Source organism: Ambystoma mexicanum, chromosome 6q (assembly GCF_040938575.1).
Source record: "Ambystoma mexicanum isolate Mex_15411 chromosome 6q, UKY_AmexF1_1, whole genome shotgun sequence".
NCBI classification, from domain to species: Eukaryota; Metazoa; Chordata; class Amphibia; order Caudata; family Ambystomatidae; genus Ambystoma; species Ambystoma mexicanum.
Window position 1 is genome coordinate 1,237,916,993 of NC_090937.1, and position 21,207 is coordinate 1,237,938,199.

Genomic DNA, 21,207 nt, shown 5'->3' on the forward strand with positions numbered 1-21,207 from the left:
GCTCCAAACCACCTCCACTCCTTTAACATCGAAATTGTTTGCCACATGCCTGTATTGAGCATACTGCTGTAAAGCATGCACAAACATATCTCCAAACACGGACACCCTGACTTTCTCCTCCTCTGCCATCTTCACTACACACAGTCTCTTTCAAAACAAATCCACAACTTCAACAACTGATTGGCTGATCCGTACAGTCGCTTTCCATGCTGGATTTCCTGGAAAACCCCGGATGTGGCACACCCTGCTCACGGACAGCCGCGGTGTCTGCGGGGCATGTAACTCTTAGCCAGCCCTTCTACCATTTCCACATCACTCTCGATGCCATTCCCTCATTGAATACAGCTAAGCAGTCACATAATCATCCACCAATCACATCCAAGACCTCTGCATCTAACTCCACCATCAGAGTTCCGCACTTCAAATGTACTGTTGATCACTCTGAGTACAAGTCTCATATCATTGGTAAGCTCCTACTACAAAAACTACTCTCCAAGTCTCCGAGATTTCAACTTACAGCTGCATACATATTCACATGCATTAATACAAACTACAGGTGTGCACATTTTATTCACAGAACATGTACAACTCTTATGAATGCATATAAACAGAGTAATGCCACTAAACCTGCATAACTATAAAATGAACTTATCGCAACTTTCTCATCTACTATAATCAACTGTCACTTCCAAACCTCTCTGCTACCTACAATACAGCTTTAAACAAACAAGTGAAGTTCATACACTTAAAATTCTACTCATTTGCAAACCATGTTGAACTAACATATTGTAAATAAAATATAAAGGCTGCACATAATGAAATGAAATGCATGCATACACTATGTTCAGATATCAAACAAGAATTCTACTACAAAAACATAAAAATCAACGTCTAAATTAACTTCAGTGATATAAACACACACAAAATTTTTATTTTTTATTTTTGTTTTTTATTTTGGTTCTTTCAAACCTTTAAAAAAGAAAAACAACGACCAAGAGACACAATAACAAACAGCAAAAAATACATATTTTTGCATCCAGTTCCATAGATAAATCACATCTTTCGTCAGCAGGGCGCATTTCCAACCATCCCCTCAATTAAAGAGCGGGCTTTGCGTCCAAGCGTTCTTTTATGACGCGAAGAAAGGAGACCAAGGCATATAACACAGATCTATTTGACCCGTCAAACATGGCTCTCCACGAATCTTCCCGAGATACGAGCTGAAATTTATCTATTACTGGGCCAAAGATGGTGTTTCTTTCTTGTTCTAGCCCAGAGCAAGTCATTGTCAGATGCTTAAGAGTTTCATTTGTGGTTTTACAGAATCGACACACTAGGTCCGAATCATTTGACTGGGACCAAAAGCATAGTCGCTCCTTGGTAGGCAGTACATTGAGCCTACACTGCAAGCATATGGTTCTAGATCACTGGTCCAGGAAACAAGTGAAGTATTCTGGAAGATGGCTGTAAGCTCTCGCCTCTTCGGGGGCTTCTTTCATTGTTCGTGATTCCGATCTTAGTTTACAAGTGTTGATCCAGTCGGTTCTCCACAGCTTCAATTTCGCAGAGTCAGGATTTTAAAGCAAGGTTTGTATCGTGATGTCATATGTGTCAAGAACCTCGCAAAACATCTCATCTCATTGATACAAGATTGTTTGAGCTTTTTCGGAGTCAGGATTGTGGAGTATTGCGATTTGTAAAGGCGGATTCATTTGTATTGTTTTCCTGAAAAGACTTAAAAGATTCCAGGTAACTCTTGCTTGAATTGAAATGTACCCGAGTTTGTATCTTACACATGCTGTGGCAGTCCCCTTTGGGAGGTGTAGAACTTTGGACCAAAAGATGTTTTCAAGTGAATTCCACACCTCATGCCCACAGCCACATGCGTTTTCTCCACCATATATCAGGGATCCAACCACCTTTTGTTGGAAAAAGGTTACCGTGGGTTTTAGGGAGAATTTGCCAAATTTTTTGTTGATCAGCGACGCCTGGCATGCCAACTGGAAGCATTTGCTCTTTGCTGTCTCTACCCAGAGTGCATAATTTCTACTAGCACTGATTCTGATCCCCAGATAGGTGGTGTTCTTCACAATCCTGATAGGTTCTTTATCCAGGTACCATTTGAATGTCTTCTTGTTTCCTTTAGAGCCCTGCAGTTTTTCAAAAACGATAATTTCACATTTCCCCTTGTTGATGTTAAGGCCATTCTCTGTTAGATACTTTTCCACAACGATAAGCTTACGTTGGAGTCCTATTGGTGTTAAATCCAACAGAATAATGTCATCCGCATGAACAAGGTAATCGATATGAGTACCATGTATTTTCGGTGGAAACGTAATCAGCCCTTTGAAAATGTCTTTGATGTCTGATATGAACAGGTTGAAAATGCTCGCTGCTAGGGGACAACCTTGTTTAACACCTGTAAATTTGTCAATTGGGGCCGATAGATTATAAACACACAACATTAGTAACTTCTTTCTTTTACAATTGCAGTCAAGACCACGCTCCTGAAAATCAGCAGCATCTAAATTACAAACAACATAATCGAAAAAACATGCTCATTCCACAAAAAAAGTGTAAGTACAATAGAACCTGAATATTCTTACTGTTACTCAAACACACTGTATAGTTAATTCATGTAATTTGCGCACCAAAAAAAAGAGATTTCTGAACCATTCTGCCCACAAATCCCCATTTATTAAACAGGGATTAGCAGGCAGAATGGCACACAAATCCCCATTTCTTGGAACACAAATAACATAACTCAACCCCTGTAGTATTACAAAACAAAGAACTGATTTAATTTTATACCATTAGATTTACTATTAGTGCTTCTCCTCACCACTAGCTCAGTTTCTACTGTCATCTGAACCACAGTATAGTAACACACAAATAGAAGAATAGCCTTCCCAACTAATTGTAGCTGACCAATGCACAATCACACACCACCACATACATCTTTAATATCATACTCAGACACTCATGCACACAGCACACATACATTGCAGAATGGCCCAACCCATACCTTCTTTTTATTTCAACAGTCCCCAAAGCATGCCTACCAAAAAGGAAGTCCATAGAAAGCAACACAGAAATAGAGCACATGAAAAGAAAAGTGTCCAAAATAAGCATCCATCTCTAGCAGAGTTTGTACAAAAAGTTCAAACAAAACAGCTAATACAGTCATTTAGCAAAACAAAACAAGCTTCCAGGACAGAAACTTTGCCTCCTCTATCAAAATGTAAAACGAAACAGTAAATGATTAACAAGAATTCAGCTACCACTACTGCTAAAACTGCTCCTATAAATCTTGATATACTAGCAAGTAACCATACCAAAAAAAGTATTTTAGCAAAAATGTTCCGCCACAGAGTCCTTCAGAATCTTATAAAAACAGGAGAAAAATCATGCACAACCCTTAAAACCTACTGTAGAAAATTAATCTTAGAAGCCTTGATAGACATTGTAATCATTCTCAAAAGAAAGTTATTTTTTTAGTGTTAAACTGAATTAAACCACCAACAAAACTAACTACTAAATTACAAAAAGACTTCTCAATAAACGGAATGTCGACAAAAATAACTTCTTAAATATCTGCAGAGGTGAGTGGAGTCACACCACGAGCACAGAACCATATTTTAATGATGAAGCATACAAACAAAACCAAACAAACACAATTGCCATACATAGCAGTGGACGATGTTATGAAAAACTTAATAATACCATAATGCAACAAGAAATGCTGCTTACAAAAATATCCCCAGAAAACTCAGAATTACCTCTCCATTTGACTGAACCAGAACGTTCAGTATACAAATGGCCATGCACGTAAATGTGTAACATTCCCAAAAAATCTTTCAAATCTTTACGCCAGTTCCTTAATCAGTATGTGAAAGGCAAAGACAAAATCAAAATGAAACTGCTGCAAAATATGGACACCTGTCCAGTGAGCAAATACACAGGACTACAAGGACATTCATTAGCCTGCATTTTAGGACCTATTTGCAAAAGCACCTTCCATCATATCTAAATGATAATAACACATCATTCAACTATAAGAAATGGAGTCTATAAACTGTACTATGCGAAAAGTCCTGCTTTAGCACTAGCCAATTTAAATAACAATCTTCTACATGAGTCGAAGAAATGAAGCATATCCAGAAAAAATATTTTGGAACTGAAAGCCACTTACAAAATGCAATAGCTTTACAACAGACTAGCAACAATTCTAAACATGGCAACCTTCTACTACACACATACAAAAAAGAAATACTAAAATTTTAAAAGTACATCCGCTGGAGTACCAAACCGTGTCTGTGTGTTGCTGCAGAACTTTTTATAAAAGTAACCCAAAAACTATAGACGTAACATACAAAATAAAAGACAATGAAGATTCCAAATGGTTTGAATTAGCTCTCTACCTTATAGCAGAAAACAAATAAGGAATAACTACAAAACTTGACAACAACCAAACCCCTTCACGTCTATAATAATAACTTGGAATTATTCCCATTACCAAAACCTCTCCAACAACTCAATTTATATGAGAGCATCATATTTCAAACAGTGCACCCATTTCAAGCAATACACCTTCAACCAAAAACAGCAAAATGAGCTCCCTCTGAATTGGTGAAAGGCATTTGTGGCAAAGTAGTTTATTTACCATTAGATCTAAAAGAAAATGTGCACACTCTGGGAGTGCAACGCCCAATAGACCAATCTTTAATTGTCTTAGTAAATGGTGTACCTACAAAACACAAAACATTTTGGCAACAACTTGTAGACTTACATAAAGTTAGACAAGCCTTGCAAAATCTACAAGACAACAATGAATACTACAAAGGAATAAATATTGAAGAAAACTTAAGGGAAACAACTGAAATAATTCAAGAGTTACCAGAAACTGGTCAATTTGAACTTCTAGATCCTGCTACAGTATCCAATATTTTAGACCATTATACAATTCATCTATTACACACTAATCACACCATAGATGATGCACTAGAAACATACCAAATGCGACAAACCAAAGGATCACCAATCAGCATATAGGAAAAAAGTATAGAAGCACATGCTTTTCCTCTACTCTTTCCTACTGGCAAAGGAGGAAGGTACGATGATAGACCTATTCAGATAACAGCATCAGAATACCGCTTGTTACGAATGTATTCTGAAGATCCACATTTTGTCTAAATCTGGGAATACATATTACACCTACTCTTTGAAAGTGAACTAGCAACTCTATGTTACGGAGTTGCACACACATTGAAATCAGGAACCCACTTTCAAAATATGTCAGCTATGCAATTAATACAAAAAGTGCAAGAAAAAGATGAAGTTTTACAATCAAGCATTAGAAATCTGTTAGCAAACATGCGTGGTACGAAAGAGTACTGGTTCTGACGTCACGGAGATGTACATTGTATGATAAGAAACTTTGGCCCACCCACTCGTTTTGTTACATTAAGTTGTGCAGAATATGCATGGGACGATTTACATGATTTCCTACGCATATCAAACAAAAACAAAACCAACATATATATACTAACACTTGGAGAACTTTGTTCTTTAGATCCTGTTAATGTTTCAAGATATTTCCATCATCGTTTCATTGCTATGCTACACGTTATTTGTAATAAAACTGTTCCTCCCCTCGGAGAAGTGCAACACTTCTTTTGGAGAAAAGATTACCAAGCCAGAGGAGCACCACATATCCACATGCTTTTATGGATTAAAGAGGCTCCTAAATTTGGTCAAGACAGAGATGCAACTGTTTTACAATTTATCGAAAAATATGTCACTTGTGAAATTCCATCGGAAGCAACAAATAGTGATCTTCATGCACAAATTGTACAATTTCAAAAACACAAATGTGGCAAATATTGTCATCGCAAATACAAAAACAAAGGGAAATACTACACCAAATGCCGCTTTGGTTTCCCTAGACCAGTTACAGAAACAGGTGAAGTGAAAAACTTCATGTCTTCATGTTGGACATAGTGTTAAAGGTAAATCACCTAAGAACACATATTACATAAAAAGAACAGAATAAACAAAATATATCAATGATTACAATGCAATCATCGCCCTCGTATGGAATGCAAACATAGATGTGCAGTAAGTACATTGCAGTCAATTCCACTGCAGTTGCACGATATGTTACAGCCTACTTAACAAAAGGAGAAAAAACAGAGCTTGAAGACCTCTGGAATAACCTATCATCGGACAAAACACTATCTCAGAAATTGTACAGCTTAGGCATAAAAATGCTCTCTCATAGAGAATGTGGCTCCTATGAAGCTGCAGATTGTTTAACCGGTACTGCTTTGTATGGAAACTCTGAAAATAAAGCATGGCTAAGTCTTGGTCCTGCTAAATCTAGAAAAAGAGTTCTCAAATCATACAACAACATAGAAACAATAGCCAAAAATGATCCCAACAGCCAAGACATTTTGAAAAACAATTTACTAAGCACATACTACCCAAACAGAAGTACCACTTTGGAAACCATGTGTCTATACCACATAGCCCAAAACTTCACATACAAAAATAATATGAAACCCGATGAAAAAAAGGTAGATATAGAATGACAAATTGTGAAGGCAGTTTAGTGAAATTTACCAAACAAAGCTTAATTAATCATACCAAATTGTCTTTAAAAACTCCTCAACATAAAGAACTATATTCCTACTATGTCCCTACTACAACTTTTTAAACCATGTAGAAAAGAAGAGGAGATACTAGAAAACTATGACTCCTATGAAGATGCTTTCAAATCAAATGAAAGCACTATCACAGATGTAAACTTAATACAGTACAAAACAATTTTGCACAATGAACAGCAACACGAAGACGAACTCCAGGTCCAACTAGATAAGGACACTCCCGTCAGAAGTCAACCTTCTCTAACAGGAAGCCAAGAACCACTGGGACAGCCACTAATAGCAAATGAGGCAGAATTAGCTATGACAGAAGTAGAGAACACCATGTGTCACTATGAAGAAGATCCAGAAGACAACTGTAGTACAGTCAAAATTGAACAAAGAGCAGCGTACCATTTTTTCAAGAAGTAACAAAACAAATTGCACATGTGTACAACATGAAAATAAAGAATGTACCTGCCAAAATTACAAACCTATATTACTATACGTCAGTGGTGAAGCTGGTTCAGGCAAAACATTCTTAATCAAAATCATCAGCAAGTTACTTCAACAATTGACAATCAACAAACTGTCAGCTGTTATAACTGCCCCCTCTGGTTTAGCTGCCTTCAACATATGCGGTGTCACTTTACACCGATTACTACTCATTCCAGTAGAACACCAACAAATTAGAATATTACAAACTTTCTACAGAAGCTGCAGTGGAACTACGCAAAGTGTTACAACAAATGAAAATGCTTCTAATAGATGAAGTGAGCATGGTCTCCAACCTAATGGTGGCTTTGATTCACCTCAGATTGCAAGAAGTACTTAAAACAAACTACAAAGAGCTCTTTGGAGGAAAACACATTATTGTTTTCAGAGATCTTCAATTGACACCAGTGAAAGGTGAACCTATTTTTAAACCTTAGGACACAAACTCTGCCGTAAAACTGTTGGCAGCATAGGAAATGTCAACCTTTGGCAACATTTCCAACACAAAGATTTAACAGAAAACATGCACCAATCTAGAGACCTTACTTACGCCAACATGTTAAAAAGTATTGGAGTTGGTGTGCTATCTCAAGAAGCACAAGCAATATTAAAAACCCAGCATATCCATGCACTTTATGGCCCAAACTCATGTGCTACTGATGTCATGGAACAATTAGCACACAAAAATGTCAATTGTATGTTCTTAATGCCAACTCTTCCAAGCTCTTGCAAATTCAATGAAACAATGTTGAAAAAAGATATGCAACCAATAATTGAAATTTGCTCCACAGACAAACTGAAAGTACATGGTATGACACTACACATGTGTCAACAAGCCACTACAAGTCTAAATACCTTAGAAAATTCTATCTCCAACACAGCTGGTTTGCAGAAATGTTCAAATTAACTTTAGAGTAATGCTTAAACGTAACCTTGACGTGGAGCACTGGGTACCATTGTTGGCTTTCAAACATACCCAGGTGACAACAACATTCAGTTTGTCAATAATCTCTTTGACAAACTTTCAGAAGTAAAAAGGGTAGGGCGCTCAACAGCTCGATTCCTTCTTTTCAAAGACATGTATGTACGCAGAGAACAATTTTCTCTAACTCTAGCATACACAGTCACCATTCACAAATCACAAGGTCTTACCCTAGATAAAGCATTGATAAATATTGGGAACACAGTCTTTAAAGAAGGCATGAGCTACGTAGCACTTGACAGTTTATTTCTAATCAACTTGAATGCAAGTGAAGTAAACGCTGATATTCCTTGCATTTTAGAACACAATAGACTACGTTCACTATAGACCCCTCATCTAAAAACATATCCTGTTCCGCAAAAAGGAAAACGTTGTAAAAGAAAACTAATTCAAACAGAAATGCAGCAGGATCTCACTGCAAATCCTCCAAAGAGAGTAAAAGAAGCTAATCCTTCATCAATGACTTCAACCAAAGAAGAATCTATTACTCAAAGTAGCTCAGGTAGTTTTTTAAAGAAGCAACACACACTCCGACAAAATGAATTGGACACAGAACTATCTGGTCCTTTCAAATTTTCAAATATAACTGGTGTAAATTGCTACGCAAATGTGGCAATCAATATTCTATTTCAATTGCCACCAATTGTTGACAACATTTACTTACACAGTACAGACCAATTGTGTTTGCAAATGTTAGTCCTTCATAGAAACGCAACCAACAATCCTGACAGCACATATAGTGTTCATGGAATAAGACAAGAATTGGACTATGGTGCTGGAATGGTGAAATTCACTATAAACTCACAAGAAGATCCACAAGAATTTTTAATGTACTTACTACAAGTACTGGAAAACAAAAACATACCTATAAATGAAATCTTCCAGATTTCATACATGTGGAAACATACATGCACTCTCTGCAACAATGTGGCAGAGGAACAAATCCCTAGTGAGCGCTTCATTTATGTATCCATACCTAATGGCGAATCTGTTCCATTTCAGCAACTTGTACAAATGAAAACCATGGTAGATTATGTACTACCTGCAATGATAATCTCTCCACCTTACTAATACAAACACATAGTAAATACGTAATACTAATGCTTATATATTACAATGCAGATGGTACCAAAAACAACTGCAAGCTGATTGGTTCACACATGGTCAAGTATCACTTGGTAAGAAACCTTCACAATAATAGGTATAATCTACCATGCAGGAGCCACAACCAATGCAGGCCAATACACTGCATATATAAAAAAGAAATGTGGATGGTTTGAATGTATTGATAGTACCATTACTCTAAAGCAGAGATTACCAGCAAATCTTACAAACACTTATTTAATCTTCTTAAAACCAACATTTAATAACTAATGTGTACTAAAACATTAACAAAACTTCAATTACAACACTATAAACAGTTCGAATACGCCAACAGGTATCTAACTGCTCCAAGATTTTTCAACAACCAAAGAGATAAATTAATACTACTGAAAAATAACAATAAATAAACAGTTAGAATACGCCAACAGGTATCTAACTGCCCCAAGACTTTGCAACAACCAAACAAATAAATCAATACCACCAATAACTAATCTGTGCATAAACATGAATAAAACTTCAATTAGAAAACTATAAACAGCTACAATACGCCAACAGGTATCTAACTGCCCCAAAATTCTGCAACAACCAAACGAATCAATACCACTAAATTATAAAAAGAAATAAACAGTTAGAATACGCCAACATGTATCTAACTGCCCCAAGAAACTGTAACAACCCAACAGATCGAACATTAGCCAGAAACAACAAGTGAACACTGAAAACAAACAAACAAATATACTGTATCATAACAAAGAAAGTTTTTTTTAATCCAACATGGATTTTTTTTTTCCCACAGACCCAATGATTTAAAATACAAACACAGAAATTGAGCAAATTGCACAGTACACTGGTTTGTAAACTACTAAATATGGGGGTCGAAAAAAAGCTGAAATGTCTATTTTGCAATGTAATGTCTTTATAAAATACCTACACTAACATGATCTTTTCTTTTATCACAGAAATTGAAAAAGAATATCTGCTCCAGTTATCCAACTCATGAAAAAAATATATCCAATCACAGAAAATCAAACAGTAAGTATATTCTAATAGAATGCATAAATATTGCAGCATAACAGAACCATTGAAGCAAACATCTGCCCATAAACCACAATACAAAATGCTATGCAGTGCTTGTTACCAAACTCTTCAATCTTAATGACATGACATAACCAAAACTTCACATATTAAACTATACAAATCAAACAGTACACAAACTGTAGATTTGCAAATATTTGATAGATATTCAATTCTATGGGTGTGATATGCTGCGGTGGTTGTGGCCAGGGCCTAGAGTCACAACCACCGCAGCATATCACACCCATAGAATCAAACATTTTAACTATGCCATATGGGAATTGTTGTCCTTAGAACAGTTTCAAATTGCCTGCGGACAGTACGGACGGGAACAGTGTCCTTGGGAAACCCCTCATTTTGACTAATTACGGGCATCCCAGACATCACGGGCATGGCAGAGACAGCACGGGCATGGCAAACACATCAGGGGCACCTGACACCTAAACAAATACAGTATTTGACCCATCTCTTACTCCCCAAACCTCCCCAAGCACTCCTGCACACCAAAACACTCCCCGAAATCCACCAAAATAAGTGAGGCAGACATGTGATGTCATCAGTGATGTCATCAATGATATTTGTGATGTCATCTTTGATGTCCTGGGTGTTAGTCTTAGTAATGCACGTAGATGCTGCGAGTTATGGTTGCTGAACTTACCATAATTGGTGAATGTGCAGTGTTTTTTGGTTTCACTGTGAAGTATAACATCCCTTTAAGAAAGTTGTTTTACTGAATGTACCATATATATATATATATATATATATATATATATATATATATATATATATATATATATAGAGCAGGGAACAAAAACAAAGGGGCTAAACATGTGATGTGGTCAGTGATGTCATCAGTTACATTTGAGATACATCTTTCATGTTCTGGGTGTGACTGTCAGCAGTGCACAGTGGTGATGGCAAGTATGGGGGCTCAGTCTGCCATAACTGGCGAATTTCAGGGGTTTTTCGGTTTTAATTTGAACCATAATGGGGAGGGCGAACATTTCTTTTTTAGTGAAGTGTACAGGCTTTTCGTAAGGCAACTTAAACATAACGGCCTCTCAACAAAGTTTTTTTTGTAGTGAATTTCACAGGTTTTTGGGATAGCAACGTAACCATAACCTCCCTTTAACAAAGTTTTTTAACTGAATGCCATAGATTTTTAGTAGTGTAAATGCATCATAACAGTATGTTAAGAAAAATGTTGTACTATATTTATCAGGGTTCTAATAGTAACACATAAGCATACTTCTGTAAAGGAACATTTGAAGTAACTGCCCACCGTGTTCGAAAAGTCATACTCACTTCACAATGACATGTGTAACTGGGTGATAGTGGAGAAGTACATTGTATATTCTTGTACGAACTTGAAAATGGAAAATTTCCGGCACAGAACTCCACAAGGCAAGCGTGCAACACAAAATAAGCAAGAGTGCATGCCGACATATCTGGATCATTAACCCCCATTCCTCCTCAAAAAGTGGGGGATGAATGCCATAAGCAAATGAGATTTTACATCAGTAACCCGTGCTACCAAGAAAGAGGATTTTTTTTGTATTCAACCGGAACGCCTCCGGCGTTCCCGGCTGAAGAAAACAAATCCTTTTTCAAGATGGCCACCATAGAAAGGGAAGACGGGTGTTGGATAGAAACCCTTCTTTGCTTTCCATTGCAGACTACAGAAAGCAAAAATGAAACTGTGTGACCGGAAAGGCAGCCCCACATGTGTGTTCCTTGAGAAATGTATGGTTATAAGCAACACCTTTACCAGAAAGGCAATCCCTGGTGGACATAGCGACCTCAATGCAATGTTTTGTCCCTTCCAGTAATGGCCAGTAGCCACATACCCAACATTGTGGCCACTAACCATACATAGATGTTACCCCCCAGAGACGGAAGCTGTACCGTTGATTTGTTATGTACATGAGTACACTTTTTAAACATCAAAACACTATCACATACACAACATAAACCTTTTCGGGTGTTGGCAATGACCTTGACTTACATGTGTTGTAAATGTACTAATTTTTTTCTGTAAAAATGTGCTTATAAAACACAAAGGAGTACTCTACTTACGGTTACATAAAATCTGAAACAAACTCTGTTATGGGAAACGCAATGACGTTAGAAATACTGGAAGCAACACCATTACCACTCACCGTTCGACACATAGGGCCTCATTACACGGAAGGCGGTAAGCCATGCCGCTGTTAGCGCCATGGCTGCCGCCGGTCCCTTACCGGGTCCGCCTTGGTGGATGGCGGAATTAGCGCCATATTCCAAGGTGGGTGATGGCGCTAATTCCGCCATCCTCCATTACCCCTACATCATAGACAGCGGGCCCCATAGGGCTCAATGGGAATGCTGTAGGTGCTAATTACGGTACCGCTAATTGTGGTACCGTAATTAGCTCTGATGTCCCTTTGCGGGTCCAGTCCTTAACGCCTGGAAAAACCAGGCGTTAAGGGAGGACCCGCAAAGGGACCTCGTAGTAAGGCTGTAAGGTTTTACCGGTACCGGTACCCTTACCGATAAAACCTTACCGCCTTCCGTGTAATGAGGCCCATAATTTTGTAAGTGGCACAGGTCGAAAGGTGTGAAGATATGTGTATTGGGAGGGTGTAACCATGTATTATTTTACAAACATTTCTGTGCACCAAACACTTTCAGTGCACCTTACCTCATTTTCCCGCTTTTAAGAAGATAGCAAGTATTCTGAACTAATGTTGGTTTATAGCGCATCTGGGTGACACAAATTGGTCTGACGGTGACAGAAATTGGCCTGACAGCACTAAAGCATATGATATGTGCCTGACCCTCCCATAGCCAAAGCAAGTGGTATGCAGTACCTTTCTCCATAACGATCCTTGGCAGTTTAAACAAATGCGTCCATATTGACGTACGTGCCCTGATGTAGCACCTACAAAATAATACATTACAACATGCAACAGAGCATGCCACATTGTGAAAGCAGAGAGTAAATTTGAAAAAAAACACTGACATTTCAAAATTAGTACAGTAGTTTTATTTCACAATAAACTAAGCAAAATCATCGCCCTAAGCAATTAGTAAAGTAGTTGTGTTTCACAATGAACTGTGCAGAATGATTGCCCTATGCACATTTCCATACAAGTAGTCAGTTTCTGTCTTTTGTCGACAATGAAAATAGTAATTGGCATGTTGGTTTCTTTCACACACATTGATGTGAAAGATGACGTCAACCACTGTGATCTACACCACCAGAAAGGATGGAATGTTACTTCTTATTGCGACAGCAGCGGACAAAGAGGTCCAACACGATCATCCCACTCAATTATAACGCACAGACAACCGGTAATGAACAGTTGCATTTGATGGTTAAAAAACACGTCACTCGGCAGCTGTAATCCGTGACAATCACAATAGGGAATTAAGTATCTGACGGAAAAAGCGTAAATAAAAGGTATATCAATACGCAACCTCTGTACAAAACAAAGTTGTAACACATACTTTTATTAGTAAAGAATAATTTCAATTGGGGGAAATGTAATGGCACCCTACAAACGGTGACAATGTGCAATATGACGCACAGACAAGCGATAATTAACAGGTGCATTTACAATTAAAAAAGGTGTCACTCGGCAGCTGTAATCTGTGACAATCACAATAGGAAAAGAAGTATCTCAGGGGAAAAGCGTAAATGAAATGTATATCAATACCAAACCTCTGCACAAAACAAAGTTGTAACACATACTTTTACTACAAAATAATAATTTAATTTGGGGAAATGTACTAGCACCCTGCAAACTGCGACAATGTGCAATGTCCATAATGGGGAAAACAAATTAAATGGCACTTAAACCTTGTAATGCAGTAGAAAAAATAATGCTTTTTCCCCCAAAGTAAAAATGTAATGTCAATTTGGTACATAGGTGGCAAAAATACACTTACATGATGTGGACAGGCTCCATTGCATTAGCTGCAGTCAGACAGTAGTGTAAGTAATATTTCATGGTTGGTGCAAACATTTTTGAAGCATAACCATATTTATTTATTTATATGAAACGATATGTTTTTCTAACTGGTACTCCCTACATTCTTTCTGCTCTTTCCCTGGACCTCAAGGCTAAAAAACAACTGCCCCTTATGGCTGTCGACAAATATGCGGCCGTACCAAGCTTGTATTTCAAACAGAAAATGAAGTGGCCTTCACTCCGAATGCAAATACATTCTCATTTTGCAACAACATATCAGCGGCTATTCATGAGAACCGCTACTCCCGTACATGCGCAGAACTGCTGTGTGTACAAAATAGAGCAGGTGGCTGCCTCCCATTCCCCCAGTCTGACCGCAGTAATGTTGTTTATGTATTGTAAAATGGACGCAGTAAGTTAATTTCGTACAATGAGTAGCAAGTTTCACTGTACCGTACGACAGTGCTAACAAGAATACTTCAATGTTTCACTTTCTACTACCAAGTCTCATTAACGCTAAACCCTTCCAAACAGTGTTCCATAAGTGTAACAAGTGCATTGGTGTCTTCTTCGTTTAGGTATATTAGCGGCGATGTCCGCGTTCAACAGAAAACGAAGTAAACATGGCGGACGTATCAAAAGATTAAGACGCACTTCACGCTGTGCCACAACCAATCGGTGAAAGCGCAACATGGTCACGGCCAGCATGCCACGGAATAGCCAATTGCAATCTTCTCCACGGAGCGAACAGGGAAGTGTGACCGCAGAGCGGACATAGATATCACTAATTTGTAGACACATACTTTTTGATCGTTTTTAAAGGAACTACTGGATGGATTGTCACAACATTTACAAAAGCACGCTTTCGCGACCAAGCCCCTCTCACTGCCGCAAATTTGGTTGAAATCCATCCAGCGGTTTGGCCTGTAGCCGTGTGCAAAGTTTTCCCCCATTCAGTCTATGGGAAAAAAAAGACTAACTTTAACTTTGCCCCCCCTGGACCAAACATCTCCAAACTTTCCTGAAAGGGCTGAAAGTGTGGCACAATAGAAGAAAACGGCTGATGATGAGGGAAGATTCGAGCAAGGGTGTCTGGCCCAATGTCAAGGGTTGGGGCAGCCAAGAAACTGGTTATCTATTCAAAAAGACACAATGAATGTGAGAAGTGAGGCAAGCTCCTGTTGAGGTGTAATCAAGGTGTAATCGAGGTGTAATAAAAAAACACTAGAAGTGCCAAGTTTTATTCATGTAGTAGTGTTAAATATGAAGAAGGGGCTTAAAACACGGTCTCCTGTCACATAGTCAAGATGAAAATAGACTTTGGGCAAGCTACACCGAGACTTGAAGATAAGACTGAGCTCACACTCCCTTTTATTCTAGTGCATCGTGATACTTTGCAAGGACGAGTTCAAAGACAATTCGAATGGCATACAGCCGGAGTGTTGATGGATGATGGGCTAATTGGGTGGCGGGGTATGGTCAAGTCCAACCCTCCAGCACCTGGGGTACCGGCTTGCATAGCTAGTGGAATATTCCAGAAGGGTACAAGCATGCCAACCAATCGTAGAGGGCCACATATCAAAGAGCACTATAGTTTGAAAGCCAATGAGATGTTTATTTTATGACGATGAAGATGACTTGCACTAGTGGTGGGAATAAGGTATGCAGTGATAAAATTGCGGCAAAAATGTTGCCTGTACAAGAAATTGCATGAAACATTCTGTGGTTTGATCTGTTAAAGGTGTACCCCATTACACCATTTAAAGAATTTGGGGGTTGCAGGGGTGTCCCCTGTTCCCCTTAAATGGTATAATGGGTCCGGGAGTTGCGGGGGTGTCCGCCACATCCTTTACACGGATTGCAGCATCAAAACCACCGCCTTTTTGCCATGATATTTTGTGTCCACAGCCATTTTTGACGCGATTTTAGCACATGGAACTGGGAATAAGCTGTCCACCTGACCCAATAACAATCCTGTCCCACATAGAACGTATACCTAGATGTTCCCCTTAAGTATCTTACAACCCCAAGTAGGTTGTATTATTTAGCCACATAGTATGAAGTCTTAATGAAAAATATGTACTATATTCATGTTATTTTTTTATTAAATGCTTTGAGAGAACTCTTGAGAGGGTTTTGAGTGAACGTCTGTTGATGTCCGCTGTACTCCCTGTTTTAAGACATTGCAATTACAACAGTTATGGTTTTTCCAACTTCCTGAGTCAGTCTAATTATTGGTGCAAGAGTAAAATCTGCATCCCCATCCATCCCGAAGAGCGGTACCTCGCTTAAGGGGCCTACGGGTTCAAAAGGGTAGCCAGGAGGCAGCGCAGGTGTGCAGCTGGGAGGGATCTGGGCCCTTGGTTCACAGGGTAGCCAGGTAACCCGTGCAGTATCAGATAGGTGATCAGCAGGGAAGAGGAAGAGTTAAGGCAGAAGCAAAGAGGAAAGTCTTCAGCTGCTTCCGGAACCAGAGGTGATTCTGCTCAAGTTTCAGAGAGGCAAGGAGGACTGTTTCAGAGAGAGGTGCCCCCGGAAGAGAGAGATCTGCCTTCAGCTTGTTTCCTGGACAATCACCTGACCCTCAAAGAGTTAGATGTGGAGGAGTGAAGGGCTTGATTTGAAGATACTTCAGATGAGAAAGCTGGAGATATTTAGGTCCCAGGCCCCAGATGGCCTTGTGGACAATGCAGAGAGTCTTGAATTTGATTGTTGCAGACACTGGGAGCCAATGGATAGATTTCAGTGCTAGAGAGATGCGATCCTTGGGCTTGAGGCCAAGGAAAGGTCTCCCAGTCCTCTTATGGATGAGTTGCAGAGGGCAGAGAGTAGAGGCAGGCAAATTTAAAAAGAGGCTATTCCAATAGTCAAGCTTAGACAGAACAAGGGCTCTAGGCACAGTGAGCTTCCTGGGGGAGGAGAGGGATAATACCCCTGAGGAGGTGCAGTTGGTAGTTTGACTTCTTGGAGATGTTGGAAATGTGAGGAGAGAAGTTAAGAGTGGAGTTGAAGAAAGCCCTGAGGTTCTTAGCCTCGCAGGTGGGAGCAGGGGGAGGGCCAATGGAGGCCAGGCAGAGAGTGAGTGGAAAGGACGATGCTGATCTGCCAATAAGGAGGATCTCCATCTTGCTGGCATTCAGGCAGAGATCATTGGCGGTGCCCCACTCTTGGATTGCAGAGAGGCAATCCGGGATGAGAGAAGGAGAAGAGGTGGCAGTGGCGAGCCTGAAAGCGATATGGGTGTCATCCGCATAACATTGGAATTTGGTGTAGAAAGCAGCAAAGTGTATGGGTGAGAGGTGCCAGGTATTAGTTAAACAACCCGGTAGAGAGGTTAGATCCTTGTGGAACACTGCAGGTGGAGAGAGAGCTAGAGGAGAGGAAAGATCCAAGTTGGACCAGGGCGGGTCGATCAGAGAGGAAAGAGGTTAACCAGGCCAGAGCCTGATCAGTGAAACACAGATTATCAAAGAGCCGGTTGAGCAGGATGGCATGGTTAACCATTTCAAAGGCAAAGGGGCTATTGAGTAGGATGAGGACAGACGGGAGATTAGAGTCCAGGTTGGAGAGCAAGTCTTCACGGATGTTCAGGAGAGCATTTTCCAAGCTTCTGGCTGCTCTGAAACCAGATTGATGGTCATGGAGACAGCCAACAGATTTGGTGTGAAGATTAAGCTGGGAGATGGTCAGATTTCCAGCAGATTGCGCAGGAAGGGTGTGATAGAGATTGGGTGATAATTAAACGGAAGGGAGGGGTCAGCTGAGGGCTTCTTCAGAATAGTGTGCACAAGAGAGTGCTTCAGGGGCAATCAGAAGGTACCAGAGGGGATGGAGATGTTGAGAGGGTGGACCGGATGTCCTGAGTTTTAGATATGAAGTGAGAAGCCAGGGCCGTACAGAGGGTCTGGGATGGGACAGGAGTTCAACCAAGTTGTTAGATGCCACAGAAACCACAGACGATACCACTTCTATGGTGAAACTCTGCAACCAAACCCTCCAGTTTGCCATTAACAAAGTTGCCCCATTAGGCAACCGCAAAGCCAAAACCATATCCCACTTAAACTTGTGGTACACCTCTAGCCTCAAAGATCCACGTGCTGTAAAAAGAACAGTGTAAAGGGTCTGGAAATAAACTGCTCTTCAATACTACAGCTGTGGAATACCAGCAAGCCATCATCCAATCAAAAATCAACTCATACAATACAAGAATACAACACCCCAACTCAGGCACGAGCGAGCTCTTCACTATAATACGTGAGCTTGAATTACCAGTCCTACCACTCGACTACTGTATCAAGGATCAACCCGGGTGTCTGAACATACAAAATGCACTCATTGGCAAAATGACCCTACTCCAAAACAAAATGAATGACAACAAATATAAACTTGCTCTAGTCGCCCAACACCCAGACCCACCCCCTGTCATAAACCTCCACTCCTAGATTTGAATTATTCCCGTTTACTATCGCCGAAACTACAAAAATGATCAAGGGCCTGAAGCCCTCAAGATGTTAAGGAGATGTCTGCACAGACTCTCTCATCAAAGGATGTGCTGAAGAGCTTGCGTCGTTCATGACCACTCTGATCAACAACTCCTTCTCCTCCAGCAGTGTTCCAGAACACCTGAAAGAAGTTTGCGTACTCCCTCTGCTCAAAAAACCTACTTTGGACCCTAAAGTCCCTACCAACTATTGAGTAATCACAATGGTTCCCTTCCTTCAGAAAATATTAGACAGAGTGGCATATGTGCACATTCAAAATTACATGGAAACCCACAACCTTCTAGACCTGCGCCAATTAGGCTTCCGTCCTCCTGGACCTCAAAATACAAATGGACCAAATTAAAGACAAGAGAGATCTGGCCATTCTCCTCCTTTTAGGCTTCTCTGCAGCCTTTGACTTAGTTAACCATAAAATACTTTGCCAACACCTTGCCCAAGCTGCCCACTTCTCAACTAACGCTATTAAATGGATTAAATCCTTCCTCTCTAACCCGACAATGTGTGGCTCTTGTGTCTCGCTAACGCTGTACAACATGTTCACCAAGCCACTATTCAACCTCCTGGACAAAATGGGAGTCACGAATGCCAATTATAAGGACGACAACCAAAATACTCTTACAGATCACGACACTGACTCTAATCTACTGAACAATATTTACCTTACCATTCAAGACTTGATGGCGCAAAATGAGCTCTGTCTTAATGACGAGAAAACGGATATTCTCATCGGTGGCAGTCAATCTAGACTAAATAACCTACTTCAACACTAGAAATCCTTCACTATTGACAGTAACATCATCACAGTAGCAAAAGAGGTAAGAAAAGTAGGAGTCTATTTGGACTCATCGCTCTCCGTGACTAGACAAGTCAACGCCATCACCACAGCGATGGCTTACACTGCCAAATTGATCATCGCTAGCAAACCTTTCCTATCTATCAACAACTATATCACCCTAGCCAGAGCCCTCATTCCGTCAATGATTTATTATTGTATCCTCCTCTTCACCCAAAACATCAACAAACTACAAGTAGCCGAGAATAATGCAGTAAGAGACGCCCTCAACATCCCTAAAAAAGAACATATTTCCGCAGCCAGACACCATATCCATTGGCTACCTGTTCGACATTGCATCAAATTCTAAATCTTATCATTAACTCACAAATGCCTCACAAATGCCTATCCAACACTGCCCCGATCTATCTAACTAGGCAAATATCCAAAGCTCAGTCCAAAAGACCCACCCACTCAGCCTACTCTTGCCACCTTGTCATCCCTAGATTTAGAAGGCAAAAAGCAGGAGGTTGTAGTTTACCTGTGATCGCAGCCAAACACTGGAATTACATGCCACTGACCCTGAGATCAGACCCTTCAGTCTGGTCCGTCCGCAAAGGCCTCAAAACATGGATTGTCTCTCAAGACACCTAGAATAAAGCACTTTGACTATATACTTACCTATATACTTACCTGCACCGTGCACCTAACCCCAACATTACCCCAACATTACCGGCATACGAACAAACCCAACCCTGCCCTCACCTGATATAGAACTGTTACGTAATGTGTACATTTAATATATAATGTATAAATCGTCCCGGGCGAATAGCTCAGTGGCAATGTGCACGCCTTGGAAACAAAACGACACAAAGCAACACAGGTTTGATCCCCGGGTCTGTGCTTAGAAACCTCTGGGTATTAAGCATATTCCTGCAAGATACTACTGTAACAAACCTGTATAAGAAAAAGTGCTGAAATGCGCTTAGCATTATGCAATATGGAATTACTTTTATGATGTAATCACTGTAACTAATGTCCTTAACCTATTAAAGTAATGTCTGGAACAAATTTCATTGCAAGCTACCATGGTAAGCAACCTGCTAAAATTAAAAGGGTCTGGATGCCTCTGGGCTTGGCGCGTCAGAAGGGATAAGGCTTCGGGTTTTTCTAGGGATCTCAAAATCTCAAAGTCCTTTCTCGTAAAGTTTGAGGCTGTGGCTATTTGCTCATTGTAGAAATTTTTCTTAGACTCAATAATGTTTTGTTTGTACCGTGAGTCTGCTTCCTACCACTCACTCTTATTTTTAGTGGTTGGCTGCTTTACCCATCTAGATTCCAATTTCCTTTTCTCTCTTTTTAGAATGGGCTAGCTGGGCTGAGAACCATTTTTAATGGTTTATTTTTGCCCTAACTAATTTCCACCTGGCTTTGAGCAGCCTGGTCAACGACTTCTTGAACCAGTGTGTTGTGTATCAATGCTAGTTTTTTGCACAAGTCTATTTCTGTTGTTTGTGTCATGACGTCCTGTATACACTGAGCTAGTTGTGCCTTTGTGATATTGTAAATGTTTCTATTCAGAACTCTTTTGTGCTAGTTTTTTCATTTTGGGCACTGGCCCCTGAGGCATTATGGCAAAATCAACCCTGTAGTGGTCAGTCCATGTACATGGTATGGTTCCATC